At 51.8% G+C, this 9,241-nt stretch overlaps 1 non-coding gene across 1 annotated transcript; it reads right to left on the bottom strand.

Moving 5' to 3' along the window:
- Positions 1 to 6,125: 6,125 nt before the first annotated feature.
- TRNAS-AGA lies at positions 6,126 to 6,207 on the bottom strand. Its single transcript has one exon. It is a non-coding gene; the product is annotated as a tRNA-Ser (tRNA).
- Between the last annotated feature and the right edge of the window lie 3,034 nt (positions 6,208 to 9,241).

The following is a 9,241-nucleotide window of genomic DNA, read 5'->3' as shown; positions in this document are numbered from 1 at the left end:
CCCTCTTAGCCATGCCTGTGGCCCCTCGGAAGCCACGGTTGAGAAACGGGTAAGTGGTTCGAGGCTGGGCTGGAAGCCAGGGGCCCAGGCTGAGGGTGGGGTTAGGGAAGAGCTGGGGCAGAGTGGGGCTGAATGGGGCTCCCTCCCTGCCCTCCATGGGGGCTGGCTCAGGCCCTGAGGTGCCCCCATGAATGTTCCTCTGTGTCCCCCTAGGAGTCATGCCCCACATTATGGGGACCACTGAACCCTACTCACTAAGCAGTGTAGCCTGATTTGGGGAGGGTTAGTAGGGATAGTGGAATTTATCCACTTAATTTAGTTTTATTTAATAATTAATTTTCTAATTAATTAGTTATGTTAATAATAATTGATAGATATTAATAATATGGATATGGCTCACAATATGTGTGATCAGAAGATAAAGTTCGTCTTGAATCAGGCTTCACAGAATTTAATACAAGGAGATTGAGGTATGTGACAGAAAAACTATACTGAGACAGAATTAGTCAAACAAGACCTTTATTTAAAATCAATGAAGCAATAAGTAAATATAAAATGTTAAAAGCAGTTTGAGATTACAAAGTTACAAATATCACAGTTCTAAATGTTCTTTGCAACAGTAGTACTAGAGTGAATTTTACACCTTTGCTAGAGGAAGTTACAAAGAAACTGGTTATGAGTTAAACCCTTTTAGTTTAGATGTTTTAAAGTAAAACAGAAATAAGTTCATACTTACAACTTTGAAAAGAATTAATACTACGACTTAGTATTGACAGCTTTCATAGGAGAGAGAGGCTTCGAAGCAGGTTGAGACGATAAGAAAATAGAGAGGTGTATCGCCTGCCCTAATGGAGGATTGTCACCCTTTTTATAGGGAGAAATCCTTCCTCCTATGCCCAAATTTGTCTTTCCCCCATGGAAAGGTGAGGGTACCTGTTTCCATAGGCTGACCTTTGTGTACGTATTAAATGACGCATCTGCAGGTATATGTGTGAAATTTGTGGGCAAAATCCCCACTTTGCACCTAACTAGGTGAAAGGTTAGCAGATATTCAAAAGTCCCTAGACAATTTCGTAGGTTTATCTCCTATTATTACTTTTCTGAGTAAGGGTCTTAAAGGTTGCTTTCAGCATCACAGAGGAAATAGGCCAGGATGTCTGGCCTAGAAGCTTCTAGGTATCTTGCATTACAGCTTATTGCAAATTCTATTAATCTATGCAGCCTACACACTTTTATCAAAAGACATTTTATACAGACCAATAGATTAATCCTCAGGGCTACAGCAGCGGCTAGTGATGCCAAAGCCCAGGGACAGGGAGAACAAGTGTGGGGCCCCAGAACCGGAACCATGCCCCCCCACTTCTGTCTGTGGCTCCGCCCCCTTCCACACCTTCCACCCACGGCCCCATCCACTGTCACCTCTGTTCCACCCCTTCCCCCACTGGCCCCACCATGTCACTCCTTTACCCCTGCCCCGCTGCGGCCCCGAGACCAGAGAAGCTGCAGCCCCCGGGCCATAGCAGGGAGTGGGAGCTCCTCCAGCCCTGGGGCTGACATGGGGGAGACTTTTCCAGGGGGGGCCAATTTGGCCAGGGCCCCTAGTCATGGGCCCCACTGCCCCCTTGGTGACGCAAGGTTTGGGGAGGCTGAGCCCCCCCCCCCCGAGCCTCCATTAGGAGCCGCCCAGGCTACCACTGCTCAGTGGGTGGCCAGTCTCCCTGTGTCTCTGCTGTTCGTGCTGGGGAGCCCGGCCGGCCTTAGGGGTGGGGCCCCCCGGCAGCCGCCCAGGGCTCCAGGGGGTCAAAGGGCACCGTGTGGCAGTGCAAAGGTGCTCACTGCTCTCCCTGCCCCAGTGCTCCTCCGTGGCCCCATAGAGGGCTGGGGGGAGCGAGGAGCAACACTATGTGCTCCATGCGTCCTGGTCACTTTCCCCAGCTGGGCTGTGCTGTGAGGGGAGCATCAGAAGCTGCTGCTCTCTGCCCTCCCCTGATGCAGCCCGGCTGAGGAAAGTGACCTGGATGCAGGAGCTCGGATGATGTCACTTCTCGCCCCTCCCCACGCCCTGCAGCCCCTCGGGGTGCCCGGAGGAGCAGCATCCCAGGGAGGAGCAGGCAGCAATGCCGGCAGCTCCATGTACACAGATCAGTGTCCCCACATGGGTGCAGGAGGGGGTGCAGGGGTTAGGGATGAAGGGGGTGCAGCAGAGGGGCAATGGCTGGTGGCACAGGAGCAGGGGCGGCTCTAGGATTTGCGCTGCCCCAGTAGGGCGGCACGCCACGGGGACGCCTGGCGGTCGCTGGTCCGCGGCTCCGGTGTATCTCCTGCAGACGTGGCTGCAGAGTGTCCGCTGGTCCCGCGGCCCGTGGACCTCCCACAGGCATGCCTGTGGATGCTCCACCAAAGCCACGGGACCAGGGACCCTCCGCAGGCACGCCTGCAGGAGGTCCACCGAGCCGCCTGCCGCCTCCCGTGGGATGCTGCCCTGGCGCGCGCTTAGCGCTGGGGTCTGGAGTCGGCCCTGCACAGGAGGGGAGTGTGGGAGCAAGGGCAAAGGCGACAGTGTAGGGTTAGGGGCACAGGAGGGGCAGGAGTTAGGGGTGAAGGAGGCACAAGGGTTGGGAGTGCAGGAGCTAGCTGTAAACGGGGAGGCGGATCGTCCGGGGCAATGGGAAGTGCCAGTACAAGTTTTGCCCTGGCACCATTTCGCCTAACGCTGGTCCTGGTCACATTTCTTGCTGGGAGGGGGAGGGGAGAAGAGGCGTTTTCTCTCTGTTTCTTTCCTCTCCATTTTCTGCTCCTTCCTTCAATTCCAGAAACCTCCCTTGTGTTTCAGACTGTGCAGTGATGCCCTCCCCACCCCAGGCCTCTGGAGCCTTTGGAGCAGAAAGTTCCCAGGAGCTGAGGGTGAATCCAGGGGTGAGTAGCTGGCAGGAAGGAGCCCTAGCAGCTCTTCTGGGAGCACAGGGGAGGAATGACTCCCCCCTCTCTAGATTCTCCCCATGGGGCTCTGGGGAGCAGGGAGGGTTGTGTGATAAATTCCATCCAACATTCCCCTTTGATCCAAGCCGAGGGACGTCTCAGCTCTGCACGATCCCCTTGGCAGCACCAAACAAGAGATGTTTTCCACTGCCCAGGAGACACCAGCCGGAGACTGATGTGCTGGAAATATGTTGGGAAAAGGGACTGTCTGAATTGCCAAGGCAGGGAATGAACAATCTACAGTAACATCATTAACCACAGACACACTCTAGCCATGCTCCAGCCAGAAGGGAAATGGGCAGGAATTCTTGCTGTTCAGCCATGGCCACACGTACAGAGCTGCACAGCAGTGAGTGTGCTGGGGAAGCTGGTGTGAGCAAACAATTGGAAATGACCCTTCAGTGAGAACAGAACCTGAGTGTAGAAAGACCCATGTGTTAAGTGGTTGTGGCTGAGGGCTTAGGGAGCTGGGCTATGACACCATAGGGGCTTTTCTGTGAAGTTTGATTCTTGCCAGCTAGGGAAGGCTGGTGTGTGGTGTCTCCATGGCTGTACTTTCAGTGATGCAGATTTCTCTCCCATCGTTTTGTGGGCATCCTACTAGATTGCCAGCTGCCTTTCAACTGCAGTGTGGAGACTTTGTGTGTGTGGGGAGAGACAGTGAGTGTGTTGAGGTAGGTAGGAGCGGATCATTATTATCCCTACTTGAAAGAGGGAGGAGCTAAGGCTGAGAAAGGAGAATTGACTAGTCTCAGGTCACACAGCCAGCCCATGGCAGAGTTGGGAATAGGACCCAAGAGCCCTGATTTTCAAACTAACCATCACATCTTGAATTTCAGACATTGAATGACCTGAATAAAGTGCTTTCAGATGAGCTCCACACCAACAACAGTGCACAGTAATTATTCAGCAAGTATTTGAGGAGAACTGCAATGTTAGAGAGAATCATGAACTGCTCAGAGACCATTAATGCAGCAAAGCAGCAAAATTCATCAAACATAGAACTGGTTCTGACTTATTTCCTTGGTCTTAAAAGAGAACAAGGACCTGAGTCTCCTCCCTGTCAATAACCCCCTGCTCAGCCAATCAGGGTAGAGACTGAGGACGGGAGGCTGAGGGTTCTCACCAACGAGCCCAAAGGATGGCCCAGGTCACCGGTGGGGATCACTGCCTGAGCACTATTTCAGCCCCACATTTTTGGGTGGACCTCCCACAGTGGGAGCTGCCGAGCACTCCCCCGCAACACACACACACACACACACACACACACACACACACACACACACCTCGCTCCTGGTGTTGGGAGGGGAACAGGAAAACAGACAAAAGAAGCAAGAGACAAAGAGAAAGGAGGAAGGGATGGATAGAGGAAAAGGTGAAACAAAAAGGACAAACCCTAATGACCCCAGTGATTCTAAGGGACAAAATCCCAGGTGCGCAATAAAATTCTACCTCTTTAAGCTTGTGTTTTCCATGCCTAGAATTCAACGGTCACCAGATGGATCAGACTGAACAGGTTTCAAACCTCGGGGAGGCTCTTACCTTCTAAACAGGGACGGCTGTTTTCTAGTAAAATCACTAAAAGGGAAGGAGAAAACTCTAAAGAGGTTCCTCCTGGCGCTCACGTACCTGAACCCAAATACTCTCTCAGTCCTCAAAGAGAGACCTGGAGAAGGAGACTTGCTGAAGCAAAGCCACAGGGGTCTCTGAGGTTTCCCTGGCCCCTCGCCCCTGTCCTGCCTGGCTGATGTCAGCATCTCTCTGTGAGGTCACCCCCTTCCGCACCACCTTTGACCAATAGTCTGATGTCCTGCAAAATGCTTTGTGATGTCACTGCCACACCCCTCCCTTGCTGTGCTAATGTCCTGCCCCTGCCCAGACACTTTGTAGGTTTGAGCTACTCCCTGTGGATCACCCCAGTCAAGGAGTGTTCGTTCTAGGAAGCAAGCCGGTAGTTTTGGATCATCTGCACATTTTGTCAGCTCACTGTTTAGCAGATCGTTTATGAATATGTTGACTAGTCCTGGTCCCAGTACAGACACCACTAGTTACCTGTTTCCATCCTGAAAACTGACCATTTATTCCTACCCTTTGTTTCCTATCTTTTAACCAGTTATTGATCCACGTGAGGACCTTCTGGAGGTGAAAGTGCCGGTATGTTCCGGTATGGGGTACCGGCAAGAGTGCACGCTGTGCCAGCCTGGCCCGGCTTCCAGGCTGGTGATTTAAAGGGCCCAGGGCTTCCTGCTGCGGCTGGAGCCCCGGGCCCTTTAAATCACCTCCCGAGCCCGCCTGCCAGAGCCCTGGGGAACAAATCACTGCCATGGATGCTGCTCTCTCCTGCTCTGCCAACACAGAGCAGGGGTGGCAGAAGCTTCCTTACAGTGGCGGGGGCACCGTTGTCCGAACTGTGGCACCCCATGACACCCTTCCTAAGGACCCCACTCACAGCACCTCTCCCCTGAGGCCACACCCACAGACGCCTCTTCCCCAAGGCTGCACCCTCCTCCCATCATTTGTCCTAACAGCCAGTACAGAGTGGTGGGGCCATGGCCCTCTAACCCCCCTGTTCCAGCACCCCTGACACAGAGCTAAGCAGGCAGCAGTGTGTGTGTGTGTGACAGAGAGTGCTGTGCTGTGCTGAGCCAGGGAGAGAAGGGGGGCTGATGTCGGGGCTGCCCGTGCCTCAGGACTGGTTGCTTCCAGCAGCTGTCTGAACTTAGAGACAGTGTGACACACTCACTCTTCCGCAATGCACACACTGTCTCTCCCCACACACACATGCCTCTACCCGACCACGCACATTGCAGTTGAAAAGCAGCTGGCAATCTAGTAAGATGCCCATGGAACAATGGGATAGAAACCTCCATCATGTGGTGCTGTACCAGCCCGTGAGGCATTGCAAACCCTTCCCAGCACCCTGCAGCCAGTTGCACAGTGGGATAGCTACCCACAGTGCACTGCTCTCTGTGGCAATCAGAGATGCTAGCATGGATGTGCTCTGGTGACACAGGGCATAGGGTGGACATGCAACAGCTGTTCAATTAAAACACTTTAACTTAAGCCACATTATTCTTTCATGTAGACATAACTGAAGAGTGAGACAAGACCCAGCTCCATTGAAACTAAAGAACCACAACTTCCTGCGTAGTTGGCAGGATTTGAACCTGCACAGGGAGACCCCAATGGATTTCTAGTCCAGCGCCTTAACCACTCGGCCACAACTACTTGCTTGATATGTGGCTTTCACTGCACTCTAGTTCTGTTCTCACTGAGTGATCAATTCCAGTTGTTTCCTCAGACCAGCTTCCACAACACACACACTGCTGTGCCCTTGTGTAAGTGTGTCCATGGCTGAACTGGTAAGAATTCCTGCTCCTTTCCCTTCTGGCTGGAGCACGAGGAGAGTGTGTTTGTGGTTAATGATGTTGCTGTAGATTTTTGTCCATTTCCTGCCTCGATCATTCAGACAGTCCCTTTCCCGTCATATCCCCAGTACATCAGTGATTGTGATAGCAGGGGGCAGGTTTTCTCTGGGGCACTGAGCTTTGCCAGGGGGTTGATGGCTCCTTTCTTTCCTCACCCTGGAGTAAACTTGCTTTTTATTCCATCCTTGATGTTTCAAGGAATAACAACAGATGATCAAAGAAAGAGGTGGACAGGGTAGGTCTCAAGGGAGGGGCAGAGAGGTGTGGGCGATGGACAGGGGAGGGGGCAGATAGGTGTGGGCAGGGCAGGTCTCAGGGGAGGGGGCAGAGAGGGGTGGGTGATGGGCAGGGCGGGTCTCAGGAGGGGGCAGAGAGGTGGGGGCAGCAGGCAGACCTTGGGGTTGGGGGTGGAGAGGCGCGTGGTGGCCTGGGGGGAGGAGAGGAGCGAGCGACCAGCAGGCCTCAGCCAAAGAGCAGGGGTGGGAAGTGGCCAAATGGGAGTGAGGGTGGAGCACAGGGGGGGCCTCGGAGGGAGGACAACGAGGGAAGGGTGGAGTGGGGACAGCACCACGGTCTGGGCAGGGAGCCGCCACAGGATTCAGGGGGCCTGGGGCAAAACAATTTCAGGGCCCCTTCCATAAAAAAGTTGCAATACTATAGAATCCTGTATTCTCCTGGGGCCCTGCGGCAAACTGCCCCCTGCCCACCCACCTCTGGGCGGCCCTGCCCTCAGCCGCTCCTCGTAAGTCCCTGCCCCTAATCATTTTTTGTTACCCTCCCTAGACTCTCTCCAATTTGTTTCTGTAGTGTGTGTGTGTGTGTATGTGGGGAACTGGACGCAGTGCTCCAGATGTGGCCTCACCAGTGCTGAATAGAGGGGAATAATCACTTCCCTCGATCTGCTGGCAACGCTCCTACTAATCCAGCCCAATATGACCAGTTACCCATATTGAATGCAGACACAGCAATATCTGATAAATTGGTTCCTGTGTGTGTATCCATTCAGGAGGTTATTTCCCACCTATTCATAAATAATGAAGCTGCTCTAAGCGGAGGAGAGAGAGTTGTCCTGTCCGTGCAGTTAACCCATCTCCCCGAGAGGTGGTAGCTATGTCAGAGGGAAAAGCTATGTTGGTGGGTGTGCAAGCTGTGGTGTCTACATGTGTATATAAAGTTTAATCAAACCCCATTTTTTAAACCCCTGAGGTCTGGGAATAGAAAAGGAGATCTCTGAGGCAGAGCCCGTCCTTCAAAATCCTTAAGATCACTGACTTGCCTATGCAAATGTCATGGGAGTATAGCTCCAGTGGTAGAGTGTTTGACTGCAGATCAAACGGTCTCTTGGTTCAAATCAAGTGCTCCACTTACAAAACTTGTACCTTCAGTAAAAAGTAATTCCATCTCCAGTGTGTTCAGGAGCTCTCCTAAATAGGGATCCCTGTAAATGAATTAACACACTCAATGCTTTCCCAGTGCAGAATGCACTGTGAAACCTAGCAAACATATCCCCAGCTGAAATCAGTTCCAATCACTCTAAATGTCTATTTTCATCAATTAAACAAAGCGTAGCATGAAGTCACATTTGCAGGTCTTTGGTCTCTATGGGCTACAATGTGCAGGAAGAACCAAGAACCACATCCACGCGGAGGCATGGACTAGTCTGTATTACACATTTGGTAGAAAGTAAGTTGGGCCATTGGGACTGAAAAGCTCTACTGGAGGTGGACAGGAGCCTGTTACAAAACTAAAATAACCAAGATTTACCAAACTCCCTACTACACATTCAATCCTCTCTTTATTACACACAGCGGCATCAATTGGGGCTCTAATAAATGGCAGCCTTCCTTTTAACACAGATCGTTTGTTCCTTGTGACTTTCAGATGCATTCAGATGATGGCAGCTGTTCAGAGGTCATGTGCTGCTAGTTCATGAGCAGCAGCAGAGTCTCCTGTATGTTTACCAACTGTAGAGCTGCGTGTGTCTGCATCCAAGTAACTGCAGAGCCAGGCTATGGCTACATTAGCACTTCAAAGCGCCATGCCAGCGCAGCGCTCAGCGGCTGCAGCGCTTTGAAGCGCTAAGTGTAGTCAAAGCGCCAGCGCTGGGAGAAAGCTCTCCCAGCGCTGTCCCGGCTGACTCCACCTCCCTGTGGGGAATAACCCGGACAGTGCTGGGCCGCGCTCCAGCGCTGGGGCTTCACTACTGCTGGCGCTTTAGGTATCAGCAATTTGCAGCAGCCTGCAGAGGGTGTTTTTTCACGCCTGCTGCAGCGCTGCAAATTCTGCAAGTGTAGCCATACCCTCAGTGTAGTACAGACAGTTAATTGCACAGTCTCCACTTTCCTGGTCTCATTGATCATTTGGGTAGAAACAGCAATGGTTTGAGTGGGTTTGGTTTTTCCCTTTGTTTTCTCCTAAGGAATGTGTGATCTTGAGCCATGTTAGTTTAAGTTCCCTGTGGGTCTAAGAGGAAAATCTCCATCTCCTTGAAATAGCTGGGAAGTGACCTGTTTGTATAACCTGGAATAAAGGAGCTTTTAAAGAAGACATTTGCTTTACAATTATGCTGGGATAAAAACAGTGCAAATTCCACGGCCAGACACACCAGGCCAGGATCAGAGATTGATGGGGCCAGGATCAATTAATTGGCAGGAGAAACAAACTCTTGGGAAGTAGCTGTAATTTGTCCCACAGACCTTTCCTTGTTCTCATATGCTATCAGGATTCTCTTCTAGAGGGCAGACTCAGAGTTAGAGTCATCTGCATAAAAATTTCACTCTGTATTCCTGTTTTTCCAGAGTTTGAGTTTTACTGAACCTGATGTTCTGGAAGGT

This window comes from Mauremys reevesii, linkage group 12, assembly GCF_016161935.1.
Source record: "Mauremys reevesii isolate NIE-2019 linkage group 12, ASM1616193v1, whole genome shotgun sequence".
Taxonomy (NCBI): Eukaryota; Metazoa; Chordata; order Testudines; family Geoemydidae; genus Mauremys; species Mauremys reevesii.
Note: the sequence above shows the minus strand (reverse complement) of the source record. Positions and strands in the feature narration are given on the sequence as shown.